The sequence below is a fragment of the Ochotona princeps genome, chromosome 23 (assembly GCF_030435755.1).
Source record: "Ochotona princeps isolate mOchPri1 chromosome 23, mOchPri1.hap1, whole genome shotgun sequence".
Classification (NCBI taxonomy): Eukaryota; Metazoa; Chordata; class Mammalia; order Lagomorpha; family Ochotonidae; genus Ochotona; species Ochotona princeps.
Window position 1 is genome coordinate 14615188 of NC_080854.1, and position 16967 is coordinate 14632154.

The following is a 16967-nucleotide window of genomic DNA, read 5'->3' on the forward strand; positions in this document are numbered from 1 at the left end:
TGTATCTTAGCATCCAAAAGAGAAAATAATCTACATGCTTTAAGTTCATGGTGTTTGTTTTACTTAAAGATGGTGAGACATTGAACTTCTTAGAGTGTCATCAAATTGAACTTGTGAACTTTTTCTGAAAGCCCATAAACTTGAAAGTGAAAGCTGCATAAAATTGTTTTCCACGGCCTCCCTGAGTGCCTGTGCAGTGGAACTTCATTCTCCACTAAAAAGTGCAGTGGCATGAAAATATGATGTAAAATGGACAGTTCTAAAAGTATTTTCTGAGGCTTTCAGTAAGATACCACTCTTTCTTTTTGCTTCATTTTTTCCTATCTGTGAAAGTCAGGATATAAGCTATACCTTTGAGATTGGACAGAACACATTTGGAAATCACAGAAATTGATCCAGAAGGCAATTCGTAAAGGGCTTTGCACTCAGAGAGCTCCATGTAAATGCAATTAGCTTATGGTTTTGCTGCCGGCACTGCTCGTGTGTCCAGTGTCACCAGCCTTATTGCATGCTATGGAGACTTGTATGGCATTTATAATGGCCTGCTGAAGTGAGTGTGCATTTGACATCCTTCAAATTCTTGCTTAAGTCCTGCCTCACAGACTCAGAGGGTCATGAACAGTTTTATTCACACTTCTTTATATTTCCAGGTTCACAGTAAAGTGGTCCGTGCCCTGGGGTTGACCTTTAACTTCAAAGCTAAAATCATTATGTAACTCAAAACAGCTAAACCGATATTGCAAGGAATAGAAGTAAAACAGTCTTCAATTACACCCAGGACGACTTACAATCAAACTTATGATATGTGTGTATTTGCCATCTTATATGTGATAACTAAATATAAAATTATCTACCTATGTACTAGTGATTCTATAGAGAAAGGGTTATGAAGAAGCAATAGTAAAACCTGGAAACCAAGTACATCAATTATTTTCTATTCGGTGGTTTAATTATTAATAATGGTATTCCAAATATAGAAAGAGTAAATTTTTTTTTATCTGATCATATGGTGGATAACTCCTGAGTGGCTATGGGTTCATTTCTTTCCCTCAATCTAGTATGTACAATAAGTCAGACATGATGATTTTGATGAATCTGTTGCATTAAATGTATCCCTGAATGCTCGTCTAAATGCCGAATAATGAGTTGTCCTTTCAGACATACCAAAATATGGGAACACACATATCCACTCAGTTATTGCTCTAAATGCTTCGTTATTGGACAGTCTGGGAGTTTGTCTTAAATTCGTTCACCAGCTTCCTTAATTAAAAATGGTTATTGTCTTTTGACCCTTTGTTAGTAAAGCTCTAGGGCTAGATGTGCGACCTCGACACAGGCTAATATTCTGACATTAAGAGCTTGTATTCTTTTATCGTGCATGCACATCTGGGGGATTTAATGCAGAATGAAGTGCATTAAAAGTGTTGAGTGATAGGAGATATAGCACACAGATATTACTGAATCTGAATTATTGGTCTTATTATTGAAATATAAAATGGAACCAATCAGGTTAGTTTGAAAGTCTTATTTATTCATTTTTATTTCATTTGAAAGTCAGAGAAATATGATAAGAGAGCTCCCCAACTTATTGATTCACCCTGTAGATGCCTGCGACAGTGAAGGTAAGCCCAGGCCAAAGAGACCCTGGGAACTCAATTCAGTCTCCTATGCTGGTAGCAGGGATCCAAGTACTTGGGCACTGCCTGGGTGCATATTAGTAGGAAGCCATTATCAGGAGTGGAACCAGGGCTTAAGCACAGGTGCTCCAAGGTGATATGTGGGCATCCCAAGTAATCGTTAATAACTGCCCCACTGTGTCTGCTCTTCAACCACATTATTTCTGTATCTTAATTGTGTAGTTAGAAGAATTTATTTTATCCTATTTCTATATGATAACTTTAGAGGAATTTGTAGTAGCATAACTTTTTATTTATTTATTTATTGAAAAATAAATCCAAATACTATTACCAGTTGTATGATTGCCTTAGTAGCAGTTTAGTGGCTATGTTTAAATAGCTTTCTGTTTTATGGCTTTCTTGATAACTACCGTGAATCAAGGGACATTTCCCTTTCTTGTGAAAAATACACTAAAACCTGAATTATTATTCTAGGAGCCTCACAAAATAAATAGAAAATAGTCAATTCTAAGACCTAATAATAGTCTTTTCAAGTTAATCAACTTTAAAAAGTGAAATAATTGCCTTGCTTAGTTGAGTGAATTGTATTTTGAGAGTGTTAGAGAAGTTAAGAGGACAGAGAATTACTGTGGACACAGAAAGCTCATGTCTCCTTCCAAAATGAACCAACACATTAGCTTAACATGGTGCTGCCTGTCTGCCGCTCATCCTACCTGGAAATTACCCCCATTGATATCTGTTACTGCTTCCTTGTATTCAATGCCTACTGCAGATTTCTCTTGGAAGAATGCAAATATAAAATTGCACACAATATCATTTTGGAAGTCAGGAAAATTATCCAGATCTTGGGTAGGATTCACAAATTCAAAAGCCTGTAGGGGTCAAGTAGTATCCATGAGAGAGGTGTAATACTACAAATAGTAAAAGGCCGTGTTACTCAGCCTTAGTGTCAAGATCATGAGGGAAAAGGGAAGATAAGGCAAGCCATAAACTCTGAGACAGTTTGTGGTGTTGGATACCAAGGAGGAAAACTAGCACGGTGCTGAAAATTTTTTTAGAGTTTTCAGAAATTTAAGTTTTAAGTTTTGAATTTTAAATTTTCTGAATTTAAAATTGTGTGCAAAGTATTTTGAATTTAATTATTAGGACCCACAATGTATGTTCATGACTGATGTCAGTACTACTACTTAGAAAGTTCTGGGCTGAAAAGTAATTATACCAGAGTTTTCTGTAAGCTTTCTGTTGGTCAAGTGAACATGCTGGGATGGATAATAAGAACCTTGGAGGAAAAGGGCCCTATGGCTGGTTCCCTTCGAAGAGTAGCGAGAGCAGCATTTACCTGGATATGGTGTGGGTGGGAGAGATTGTGGATTTTAAAGAAAGCACCTAGGAAGAAGACTGGTGTTTTACAATTAGTAAGATAATTTTAATAGAGATTTAGGAAGCCATTGAACAGGAAAAAAAAAGCTACTAAATAAAGGAGATGAGATCTCAACTCAAAGGTGTACTGGAAAAGGCCTCTAGAGAGATGAAAGATGATGCTGTGAGAAATACAAGAAGTAAAACAAAACAAAACACTTATTTCAATGTCACAGTATCGCCTTGGGTTGCCTTTGAGCCTGTTCATGTGAAAGGAAGAACAGAAAGTTACTCTCCAAAGAGAATTACCTTGGCCTAGATGCATAGAAGAATTATAGTACTGACATTCAATAATCCTACATTGGGTCACATCAAATTCCTCTAAAGTTTGTAGGTAATGGCAAGAGCTCTCTTTTTATTAATTTTAGCCTTTTTAAAAAAAATAATGATATAGTGTCTAGTCCTAGGAATATTGAGGCTTTCGTTGTTAGAGGAAATCATGCTGAATCTGAACACTGTCTGTTTTTCCTCCATGTTTTTGTATTTGTATGCAGCATTTGTCGGCCTGGCAGCCATGGATGATGAAAAAGTGCATTTTTCTGCTCGGGCGGTTAGCCCTTTCATTTTTACAAGTGACAAAATAAAAATCTGTTGAAGAGTGAACATGCTGCTTTCCCTGTGTCATCTCAGCCCTGCGGGTCATTTTATTATAAAAATGTAAAAATCCAGTCAATTTTATTTAATCAGCTGAAAAGGAAAAGTGTTTCCAGGTCATTAATCAAGTGCTCGTTCTCTGTGGGACTTGTCTCTTCAGAAACTGCCACATGAATCATTAATAAAGCTGTTTTTTTTTTTTTGCCAGCAGGTTTTTGAGAAACCTAGATGTTATTAATATAACAGAAGTAAAGTAATTTTAGATCAACAAACAAAGGCTCTGTAGCGATGCCTTTGCCTCAGTTCTGTACCTGTGCTATTAGAAGCAGCTGATTCTTTAATTTGTAAACATTTAATTGTTAGAAATGTTGTGAAATGTTCAGCTGTTTAGATCGTGTATGATTATATATTCCATAATTACATGTTTTCTTGAATGTTACCTAACCTTATATTTATAGCAAACTTTTCTTATGTGAATTGATCAAAACATAATGAGACAGTAGGAAGAGATAATTACTACTGTATCTATAATAATAATAATGATAGTAATTAAACACAGCAAACTGCATTCACCAAATGTCATGCTTGTGCTGAAACCCATAAAAAGGCAAGGAGTGAAATACAAGCTTGAAATTCCTCCTGAATGTATTTTGCCACTTGTACTGATATTAACTCATGAAGTCTTACTTCTAAAAGATGATCATGACTTACAAAAATAATCTTCTGGTATTTGACCAGTAATTCTTAATTTAATCTATATCACAGATCAACTTCTGATTAATCCTTTAGTTTTAAGGGCTCCAGCTTGCAGGAAGACTACAAAAGAAAGTCAACATATATGGGAGCCACACTTTTGAAAGACCAGGAATCAGTGTTTCATAACCTCCAAACTGTCCAGTACAGTGGACATGCAGTGGAATCCAGGAGATACCTGCTCCACTCTGTTGATTGAACCACTGTTCACAATAGGCAAAATATATGGATTTAGGGGATAAAGAAAATGGAATGGAATAATACTTCATCATAAAAGGAATGAGATCCTACCATTTTCAGCCAAATGCATGGGACCTGAGGGCATCATTTTGAGTAAAATAAGGCAAATATAAAGACAAATACTGTATGTCACACCACATAGATGAAAACTCAAGGAAAAGGGGGAAAAAACCCAGCAAAGTTCAGTCTGAACATTTTGTATGTGTGATGTGTCAGTTTTAGGGGACAGCAGCTAGATGTGGGGAATATGGGAACTCCGCACTATTACTTCATATCCTGTTTTTCTTTTATAAATTTAAAACTATCATAAAATTAAAAATTAAAAAGGAAATAAGCAATTGCATTATGCAGTTCAATTTAATGGTAACGTTTGTGAGTTAAATGTTTTTCAATGTCAGTGGAACATAATTACTTTGTAATAGTCCTCTACATCCCATGGGCCACCATCACGTGATATTTTCTATTTACAATTTTACTTTCAATATTAAAATTTATTTTTGTTCCAATTCCCATATTTTCTTCCAAAATGCTGTGAAATGAGTATGTCATCCCAATTCTAAGATTATGAATAAATACTAAACATATGTGCTCTTTACCCATGTTTCATCATGGGCCTAACATATATGGATACTTTGCTTTTACCATTTTAAATCAGATTTGCTGATTATTTATAATATGTATGAACTTATGACTCATAAAATCACTATACACATACAGCCCCACACAGCTTTTTACATTTGAGAATCATTTGGTTAAGTAGACCATGTCCTCAGCTGAAAATAAATCTTAGCAATATTTTATGCCAACACAAACACATTAATAAAGAGCATGTCTTTGCTAAGAGTATATATATATAATATGTGTGTTACAATATAGATATGAAGTTTTATTCCTGTAAAATTAAATTATAGAATCTGAAAAACAAAATAATGTTTATTCTATACTTTTACAAATTTGAATAATGTGTGCATAGGTGACTCGAACCAACTTGTAGCAATCTACTCCAAGCATCAATCAACTATCTAAACTGGAGAGGAGAAGTGACCAGTGGCTAACCTAGGGAATCACAGGCTTGGAATGTTGTGATGTGACTTGTGTGTTACAAATATCACTATGATCTCTGCGAGGACAATAAACAGTGTAAAACTTGGAGTAGTCCCCCAGTGCTTGTAGCCTAGTGGCTAAAGTCCTTGCATGCACTCGGATCCCATATTGGCACCAATTCTAATCCCAGCAGTCCTACTTCGCATCCAGCTCCCTGCTTGTGGCCAGGGAAAGCAGTCAAGGATGGCTCAAAGCCTTGGGATCCTCTACCTATGTAGGAGACCCAGAAGAGGCTCTGGGCTCCTGGCTTGGATCAATACAGCTGTGGCCGTTGAGATCGCTTTGGTAGTGAATCAGCAGATGGAAGATCTTCCTCTCTGTTTTTCCTCCTCTCTATATATATGACCTTTTAATAAAAAATAAAATGAATCTTTAAGAAATGGAACCGGAATAGTGAATCAGTGAGATCAGTTACTGAATCAAATGATCATTGAAATGATTTTTATGTGACATGATAGGTTACAATTGCTTTTTTGTCTACAGCTATAACAATGAAGAAACGTTAATTTGCAAAATGTTACAGAGACAGAGATACAGAAATCCGTGATAGATTTGGATTGAAGGAAAAAAGTTTAAAAAATGTGGACTATGGAATGTATGAAATAAGAAAGCATAAAAATGTTCAACTGCATAAAATAATGAATAAGTGAACTTTATTATTTGCTAAAACATATTGATTCATTAGTAAATTGAAAAATAATTTTGATCCTTAATCAACTATTTTCTTTGCAAAAATCACTGCATCAAACCCTGGAAACACATGAATTCTGCCCTCATGTGTTTTATTCAAGAGAGGTAAAGGAATGCTTGTATTAATTGTGTAGTATTTAACTTTTGTTATGGCTTCACCCAAAAATAATTCCAAGGCCAATATTGGACATTGATGGAATCAGGCAAACCTTGCTGGATGAGTTGTGACTGAACTGAGTCTTAAAGGATCTATATGAAATGACTTGGAGTATGCTATAGCACATTGACACTGATGATTAAAGTTTAGAGATAGAAAAGTGAAGAATAATACTGAAAGGACATAGAATTTCAGGCCAATGGAAAGAAAAGTTCAAGAGATCCCTTGACTAATAGAGTCGATTTTTATCATTTTTGCCAGGATAATTTTGTGAGGTAATACATATGTTAGTAGCTCAATTTAGCCATTCCACAATGTATATATGTTTCAACATATGAGGTTGTTTATGAATACATACATTTATATACTTACCTATATTTGATTCTTGTCAAGTCGAAAAGAGTTAGTAGGATGAAATAGAGTTAATAATAATAAGTAAGTAAGCTTTTTTACAAAAGTCTGTTTTGCTTATTCATGATCTTGATTAAAATCTACATGTTTATGAATTAAATTGTCTTCTTGCATAACAGAACATAATTTTGTCTTTACCTTATTCAGTTTTATCAGTACATTTCCATTTCTTGGGAATTACAGCTAAGAAACATTGAAGCTCTTTTCAAACTATTTTATAAAGCACACTCACTACTTGGAGCAGATAGAACAAGATTCTAGACATCACGTCAAGAAAGTAGTTAAAAATTGTATGATACCCCTACCTCAGCCTGGGGTGGGCCTAGTGTGGGTTATTTGGGATTGCTCCAGCTAGGCTGAAATTTCCACTTATGTATGTGAGAGTTGAGTCTGTGGTGGGCAAGGTTGGGCTAGGCTGCAGCATCCGCATCTGCTGGCTTCCATTAGAGATGGGGCTGGAGACAAAATTGACCCAGCAATTGCAACTACCAGTTTGTGTAGTTTTTATTTTAGCAAACAATAAAGTTCACTTATTGATTATTTTGTGCAGTTGAACATTTTTATGCTTTCTTATTTCATAGATTCCATATTCCATATTTTAACCTCTCTTTTCTTCAGGTCCAAATCTATCATGGATTCTTGTATCTCTGTGTGGGTGACATTGTGGGTGACAGACTGAGTGGGATCCCATATTGGCAAGCACACACGAGAGTCAGGTGTGGGATCACCTCAGATAAGGTTTCCTTAGGGTTCCCCCAACTGGACTCAGAACTCCAATCACGAGAATTGCAGTATTGGTAGACTGACCATAGAGTGCATGTGTCAGAACTGGGCCTCCTCAGTGGCTTCGATGGAACAATGACACCCTGCCCAAATACACATGAAAGATATAGTAGTCCACTGGCATCTGCAGAGGACATTTGGTACCATAGCAAAGGAAGGAGGGCAGAACAAATTGATCAAATGTCCTGGCCAGGTGTTGACAGCAAATATCTGGGCAAATGGAGACTCTGAGGTGGACTATGTCAACCAATAGACCATGAATGGATTTCTTCATCCATTATTTCAGAACTGTCAAAACTACTTAAACAGAGCTTTCAGAGCATTCTCCACGTTGGGGACCCTGGGGTGACATTGGGTGGCTGTTCCTCATCCCCAGATACTGCATCAGTTGGAAGGCTGGGTACAGCTTCTTCCCTTATCTTCCTTTTCCCCCAGATACAGGAAGAAGAAAAAGAAAAATTGGAAACAATGGTCTCACCCACTTTCCCCTAATTCTTGACCCTTCCCATCCTAATCAACTATGTAAACATCATCAAAATAAAATTTTTTAAAAATAATAGAACAAACACATACAGGTCTTTTCATAAAGTTCCTTCTTGTCAAAAAGCGAGTTAGATATTATTTCATTCTTTCAATATGAATTAGCAGATAGTAAGTACATGAAGGGAATGGCTTTAGACTATAAGCTGAATTGGGTAGATATTAAAGAAGCATGAAATAAGAACTTGATTCATCAGACAGCTAACATTTCAACACAGATCCGTATGTTTTTGCAGACAGAAATAGAGATAATTTATAGAACAGCAGAAAATATCATTCATTATCAACATTATACAAAAAAATTAGTTCAAATCTTTGGGATTTTCCATAACATATGGCTTTGATTAGTCAAAGGAACTATCGTTATAATCAAACAGTCTTGTGATATTTGGGAAAGAAAAACAAAGACAATGAGTCATGGTGATTCTGATATGCTGCATATAGTAAGAAAGGAAGCTGGGGAGAGAGAGCCCGTTCCCCAAAATAACTACTTGGCTGAGAACTGTCCATGGGGCAAAGGGAGCACAGTATCACTCAGAAAGGGAATGACCTCAGACTGCAGCTGTGCATATCCTGGTGCTGGCGTGGGTTCTCGCAGAGAAACACATACATATGTCTACACAATCATGATCAAGCTGCTTCCATAGAGAAAGAAATGAACCCTAGACAGAGAATAGGCATTTCACTTACTTCCACATATAAAGTTGAGCATTGTGGCAGTTTCAATATGACAGCAAAATTATCATTCGTTAACTGAAACTTTGCCTGCCCTGATTCATACTACTGATATATCATTTGATGGCCTACTTTTTCTAAGTTTTCACAATAGCTGGCCACCCAGTCATGTGTTTATATAATGACTCCTTGATTCCCTTGCTAATTCAGTGTATCTACCCTGTTCATCAAATACTTGTAAGTCTTGACATTCACAATATGCTACTTTAGAATACTGATAACTTGGAACATGAGGACAACCAATATCAAAGTATATTGATACTTACACATCCTTTGATGATCTACTTTTTATGGTTAACATTTCACAATAGCTGGCCTATCTATGACTGTATCCCAATACAATTTGTATTTGTATCACAAGACAATAGTTCAACAGATCTATTCCAGAATTTTTTAAATGCTTTCTTCAATTGAAACAAATTAAAAAGCCCCATCAGGTTCTGTGGAGTTGGCCATGTTTTATTGAAATGCCATTATTTTTGAATTCTTAATTCCATTATTTCCACCAACTTTTTTCTTGAGATAATTTGATCTCAGTGTCTTTCCAAAGTGTCTAGGGCTTATAGAAGTTCATAAATATTCTCTCAGAAGATTTTTTGTCTAAATATATGTCAGAGACAAGAAACAATAGCAAGTTATTAAACAAGTTGTATAAACTTGCAGATGCAATTTATGAAATGACACTACTTGCTGCTATGGATTGAATATGCATAAGACCACATAATATGAATTTATAGTAAGAGACTTGAAATGATCAAGTATCTATGAATAGAATGCTATTTGAATGTGTTAAGCTATAAATATATGTGTATACCTTAGAAAAGGAGTATCTCTACACACACGTAGTTGTTTATATTTTCAAAATTATGAAGTAATCAGTACAATTTAACTGAGGTTATGATGTATAGGAGCAGGAGATACAGAGCAAAAGAGATAGCGAAGAACCAAAGATCTTCACAGATGCAATTTGTTATGGTCTTTTGACTTCAGATTCTTTTATGTTTATGTAACTCTCTGTAGTTCGATATAAAAACAAGCAAGCAATATATGCAATAGAAAATCCTGAATGCGCCACCAAAAACTGTTGGAACTGATAAGCCAATTATGAGTATACATGTAGTAACTGCTTTTGTTAACCTTTGTCATTTGCATGTGTGCGTGTGTGCATGTGTGTGTGTGTACATGTATGTGTATTTATGGAAGAAGAGGGAGTGAAAAGTGCAGTGAAGTAACTTCCAGTCACATGAAATAAGCTCTACTCTTAGCATTCTTCATTGTGTTTTCTGAAAAAAAGATCTCTTTTTTCTATAGATATCCATGTGGTTTGATCCAAGAGAAAACTTGGTTTCCAGTATCTGAGTTTCCAGTATCTGCCTGCTCTTCAGTAACTAAGTAAGGTAAGATCTTGATGACTTCCTCTCCAGTTTTCTCAGATTTACCTAAGATTCTATAAACACCCGACGGATAAGGAATAATTTCCCCAGGCCTCCTTGTGTTTACTTCCAGAAGTCTACATGGTGGGTTCTGCAAACTCTGACTTTCACTTCTATTCCTCCTATTCATATGCCAATATTACTTGCATAGTCACTAGAGAACTCCGCAACAGCACTGTGGGACTGAAATAATTTCTCTTGGAGTTTGTAAGCAAATGCTTGAAATCTTTGAAAGTTTCCGAGTTGCATTCACATTTAACAGTTAAAAGAAATATCAACAGACCCCCATTAACCATAACCAGAAACAACTTGAGATGTGCAAGTTTTTCCACTTCGCTAGAACAAGAATGGCTTGCTGTCACCAAGAGGTCCCTCTTCCAACTCTTGTAGCATGAGGCCACAAACATGCATTTCAGGAACTAAAACCCTGTTCTGTGGTTTCTCATTTGTGTCATGGAACAGTGTTTGACCATGTGTCTGTTTGCATTCCTAACTTGTGTAATAGAACCCTATTCATCAAAGGAATCTTGCATGAATTCATCAGTCTTTCAATCTTCAGTCCTGTAGCTCTATAGCTGTACCTTGTATCCTCAGAGAACCTCTCTCCCTAGCCACATGTAAGACGTGCAGCACCTAGTACTTTACATCCAGAAATGTATGGATGTTAACCAATTCCTGTGGATATTAACCAATCCCTATTTTTTTATTATTAGTAGTAATGAATTAAGAAAAATAACATAGTGATATATAATCACATTAGCTTTTGGACTACATCACAACTGATAAATTCTCTAGAAAAAAATTTTATAGAAGAGAGGTTATACTGAAGCAATAATCATTGGAGAAGGTACTTTTTGTACTTGCATCCATTTTTTTTTTCTAACCCTCATGTCTATGTGACAAACCCCAGCAGACTCTGAGAATCACTGATTAGGTAACCCTGCTCTTCATCAACCAGCAATAAATTCCATATCTCTGGTGTTACTAAACTATCAACACAAGTGTTTTCAGTCAACCATGGTAGTTATTATTTAAGTAGTAAATAATGCCTTTCCAATTCTGATAAATTTTATAATTTATACTGCTTGTCATAATCTGTATTTACAGACTATTTAAGCAACAGTCAGCAATGAGTTCTTCAGAGTATGAGCTTTTATTCTGCTTTGTAAAATAAATAGACATGTATGTACTCATTTGTGCAAATACCACTGTTCCCCTTGGCTGCCATTTCTGTGACAGCAGTATGCAGGACCATTCTTTAAGTGATTATATTTTGATGGGAAAACAGCCAAACAAAAACTGTCAGCAATTTCATATCCTTTCTAAAGCTATTTAGAAATATAAATTAACATCTAACATGAATATCTGTAAATATGGGTGAGTAATGCACTATAAATGTGTGTTTTATTTTCTAAGCTTCTCTGTGCTTCTGGCAAAGCTGACTGAAATTTGCATGGTGATTTTTTTAAGGTGAATTGTATGGTAGGTAAATTAAATCCAGTTTTAAATAATTGGATTAAAATATACAGTAATTAGAGTAAGCAAAACAAAGGCAATATAAAACAAGTAAGATAGTACCTCGTTTTTATTTCCTGCTAGAATAGTTATCCTTTAAGTTCTTTCTTAACCTAGGAACTCAGAGATTTTTCTACTGAAAAAACATTTGGCCTCTGAGGACCCTGATGTCAGCTGGAAAGTGCCTTGTCTTTGTTCTTTTTAGATGTGAGAGACAAGTTTCTGACAAAGACAAGTTTCAATGTTCTATTTATTTGTCATTTTGGACTTTGAATGGGTGCAATTCATAAATAGCTAATCATTAATATGCTAAGTAGTTTAAGCAGCTTTTAAAACCACTTGAGAATCATTTAAAGAGGTTTTCTTGTTTTCTTGCTGTGACAAAGCAATGAGGGAGCAAATATTATCACTGGCATGTTGCAAGAACTTTCTTGTGTTCTGTTCAAATGGATGGCTTGTTCCATTGCAGTGGAGAGTGGAAACTGCCACTCTTGGGTCACGTAAGGAGATACAATTCTCTGGTTTCTAACAAACGGTATCTGATGCTTTCCCACAAAATCTAATGCTTTCTCACAAGGTGAAGTACCTCAGATTCAATGAGCAATATAACTTGGAAGCGGTTTAATTTACATTGCACTTATTGTTGCAGTATATACAAGTACATTTTTGTAGTAAGAAACAATTGTTTTGACTCAGTGCTAGATGTGGAAATTGTGTGTTAATTGTGAGAAAGAAATTGTTCCTTTCCACCATAAAAATAGGTGAAGACCATGGAAACTATTGGGGTCAGCTTTCTCTCTCTTTCTCTCTCTCTCTTTCTCTCTGAATAATGGCATAGTCTTGGGGTGTTCAAAACACTTTTATTGTATAGATTGCTCACATGTGACGGAAGATTTTTCCAAGTTTCCCAACTATCTTATTTTGAGTTGGAAGTGAGTCAATGAAATACATAGGAATATCTTTTAATTTAAGATATTATACCAAATTTTGTTAAATTTACAAGTGAGTTCTTTTACGAATGTTTACTACTACTACTACTTTAGTTCAGTTTATATAAGTTTTACAGATATGTTCTTCTCATACTCAGTCCTTTGCAATGTGTTCTCCACCTATAAACAGAATAGGTTTGTAGAATGCAAATGATCATACCACCTGCTATTGTTTCATCCATTACCTTTCAGTTAAGCCTTCAAATGCTTTTTTTCCATGTTACAAATGGAGGATTTGCATATATTTCTTCTGTTCATGTTTTTTTCCTTCACCCACATTAGGACTGTTTTAGTTTTCCTTCAGGAAATTGTACATCCTAGGGTCTTTGCTTGTAACACTTTTCCTTCTTCTCTTTGTCTAATAACTCTCAATAATCAGTCATTCCTTAGCTTGACCTTCAGTTTTCTCTGGAGGCCAGTTTCTTTCACTAAAATGCTCCTTTTCTTCAAATTAATATCAGAATACACCATTATTTATGTAGTCCTGTAACTATTTGGCTTACGAGTCCTTATGCCCCTAACATCCTGAAAGGCAAGATCCACTGGGAAGGACTATGCCTGCATTCTACTTTCTTCCTTGCACCCAGCATGCCATGCTTTGTGCAGTACTAGGAACTGAGATGTAGTTATTGAAAGCAGGACTGGATCATCACAAGCATATAAATGTACAGTGACACAAAATCGATGTCTTAGAGGAGGGACGAAGTCAGTCCAGTGATATATGTAGGTGTAAGTTGTGCCATGACACTTATTCCAAGATATCTGGGAAGAACTATTGTAGTTCGGTCAAGAATTCAGTTGATATACTATGCAAGAGCTGACTGTTGACACGGACGCGTGAAGAATGACACTGAGTCTTTCACAGACCAAAGGTCTGGGATACAAATGAAGCAGTTCAAAACGTGTGTAGAAAAACAAAAATGAAAATAAAATAACTTTAAAATCCATGCAAAGGAGGAACTTCGAAAATCATATTTTAAATGCATATTACAAAAGAACTAATGAATTTCAAGGAAGTTCTTTAAGTTAATTTCCATCTTTATAGAAACTCTTTTGGTTTGTGTTATCTCACCATTCAATGCTGTTCATTGGGGAGAAGTTTGAGACTGGATTTTACTTCCATGAATGTATGAGGAGGTAAAATATAATATTTCTTTATTTTACAATTCTGGAGCTTTGGATATGCAAGATCAAGGTTTAGTGTCTGACAAGGTTCCTCTTCATGATGACATGTTCTTGCTTCCCTGTGCGATGAAAGCAGAAAAGGTTGAGCTATTCAAACCTTTCTAGAACCACACATTCCGTCAGTAAAGGTTCTACACTCAGGAAATAATCACTTTCTGAAGGTCCCACTTCCTCATGCCTTCAAACTGGGGACTGGTTTTCAACATAGGAATTTTGAAGCAGTGCAGTCATTTAGACCATAGTTCTTAATCTCTCCACTTCCCAACCTAACTTTTTAAAATTTTTTTCTTTTTTTTTTCCACTTCACTTTATAACCTCCTCTTTTGAATTCTGCTGTTCTTTAAATTGTGAAATTTACTTGTATGGAAAATGCAAGTATCTTAATCATCAGAAAATCATTGTTGATAAGAGAAAGGAAGAGAGAATAAAATAATCAGCCCATATCAAGACACCAACCTAGACTGTGATCGTGCCACCTGATTCTATTCCCATGCTCTTCCCTGAGTGTTTTCTCAGCAGCAGGTCTCCTTGCTAGTACCCTGTCCATTTTCTTCTCACCTGGCTTAATTAATCTATCGGGTGCATCTAGTAAAATAAGAAAACAAAGCACATTGCCTTCAATGTTAACACCACTCTCACAGAACAACTTACATTGATCATTCCTGTGTAGAGCAAAGTGAAACGTAATGGAAATTTAATGTGAATATGCATAAGATACCGTCTCAAATGTGTCATGGGTTATAACCTTCACGGAACAGAAGCAAGTCTATAGGCACTGCAGAGCTAAGGAGTTGAGAGCTTAGGATGCTGTTGGAAGAAAACAGACATATCACATTGTAAGGTTCAGATTCAAGTAGTTTAGGTTACAATTTAAACAATTTAGACTTTTTCTGTCTTGATCCAATTTAATATCTTCCTCAATATCTGAATATAATTTTAAACATGAAAATATCTAGATTTATAAGCTATATCTTCTAGCTGATGTCCTATTCAACAAAGCTGTGCACATGTTGCAAGAACTCAGTTATAATAAATCATCCCAGTGTTGGAAAATAAGGAAAGTTCTATATGTTTATGTTTTTTTCATTAATTATAGTGTCCTGACATGAGTGATATGTTTTCTTCTGATACTTTGGCTTTTGATAATTAGAGTGTTAAGTTTAAACTGGAGATTACTTGGCAAATATGAAACAGCCTGCATTGTTTACCAGTCTTCACAAATTCATGTATAAAGAAGCAGGTATATGCAAAGATAGTATTGCTGAAATAGTAAAATTAGGCAACATTACTCACCAACTATGTTTTTTAAAAAATGTGATCTTACTCTGTGTGTGCGTGTTTAACAAGCTAAGATTTTTTAAAAATAATTCTGATTAGCATTAGTCAGGTTTTTAACATTAGCAGCTCTTAAGGCTGATTATGCTTCGGACACCTTAGGATGTCAATCCTCTCCTCAGGCAGTCTGATGTATACCAGGGAGCCAAGAGGAAATACCTTGATTATAAAGTTATCCAGGTTATTTTCAAATAATTACAAGTAAACAGGAAGCACTGAACTGACATTTTCAAATATCTTAAAAAGTAGTCCTATTGTTTCTGTGATTTGCAAAGTTAGTGTAGCAATTACTGCTTGTTTATTCAAGGACTGTTTAATTTATACAAGTTTTCTTTCTGCTTGATGAGACTTTTCTCCTACTTCTGACCGTATCAAGAAATCCCGGGGCATCCCACAATGTGTAAAAGGGATTTTATGAAATCAAATGTTCATATCGTGCAGGACTCATCTGTCCGCTGAATCCTGTGTCTTGAAATAAGCTACACCTGCTGTTAAGGTCAGATGGTTTAGATTTATAATGGTGGGGAAAGGCATATGGAATTTAATCTAAGTGATGGCTCACTGTATCCCCTATGTTAAATGCCTATCTATGAGATGATATTGACATAGCTGCCAGGCATGCGAGTTTGTCTATGGCAAGAAGATGGGAAGTGCAAAACCACAAAGAAACACTACTGGAGTTGACTATTTCATAACAGGAAGGAAGTGTACAACCCCTGCAAATGCTTAAAGATCAATAAGTATGATTGAAAATCAAACTTAAAAGCATATACAATGTTTAATATATTTAAAAAATGTAAGGTTCAGGAAAAAGTAAAGTTACTCATGAGCATGCTTTCTTGTTTAGTCCCGCAAACTGCAGCACCAAGAATATTTAGTGTGAGTTTCATCCCAGCCTAGTCCTTCAGCTACATTCTGTAACTGTAGTGAGCCACAAGGACCTGCTAAAAGCTTGTGGGCAAAGAAATATTAAAGGATCACATACATTTTCTATGGACGTCTGAAGCAGCTTTATATTCATACTGTCATTTATGCTGGCCATTGTGCTTCTGGCGTCATCAGATTTGCTGAGCCCAGCGGAGTCCAAGAAAGTTCTTTCTTATTGTAGAGATAAGATGATATAATCGTAACATTCCCATGTCATCTTGTGAGAAACAGTGGAATAACCTATATAATGTGTATAGTGTTATGCACGCCATTTAGCATTTGTTGAACTCCTCCTAATGATTAATCTAGACTGTGTACAGTAATCTAGAGTGATCTTAAATGTCACTTGGCCCCTTCTTCTCATCACAGCATCACATCACATTCCATCACAAAAGAAGGAATCATTGAGTAACAGCAATCCCGTCTTGTACAAATACAGTAGAGCTGTTAAGTTGATAGCAAACGTTTTCACTGCCTTTGGTGGGATCTCTCTTGCTTGTCATCCAAACACAAATGTGCT

The 16967-nt window shown here is 35.7% G+C and overlaps 1 long non-coding RNA gene across 1 annotated transcript in view; it reads left to right on the top strand.

Annotated features, from left to right (window-relative positions):
• LOC131483121 (uncharacterized) overlaps positions 1-16967 on the top strand; it is a 211293-nt gene that overhangs the window by 70746 nt on the left and 123580 nt on the right. The window contains exon 2 of the long non-coding RNA XR_009247533.1: positions 10375-10460. This is a non-coding gene — a long non-coding RNA (uncharacterized LOC131483121). The remainder of the gene's footprint in view (positions 1-10374; positions 10461-16967) is intronic.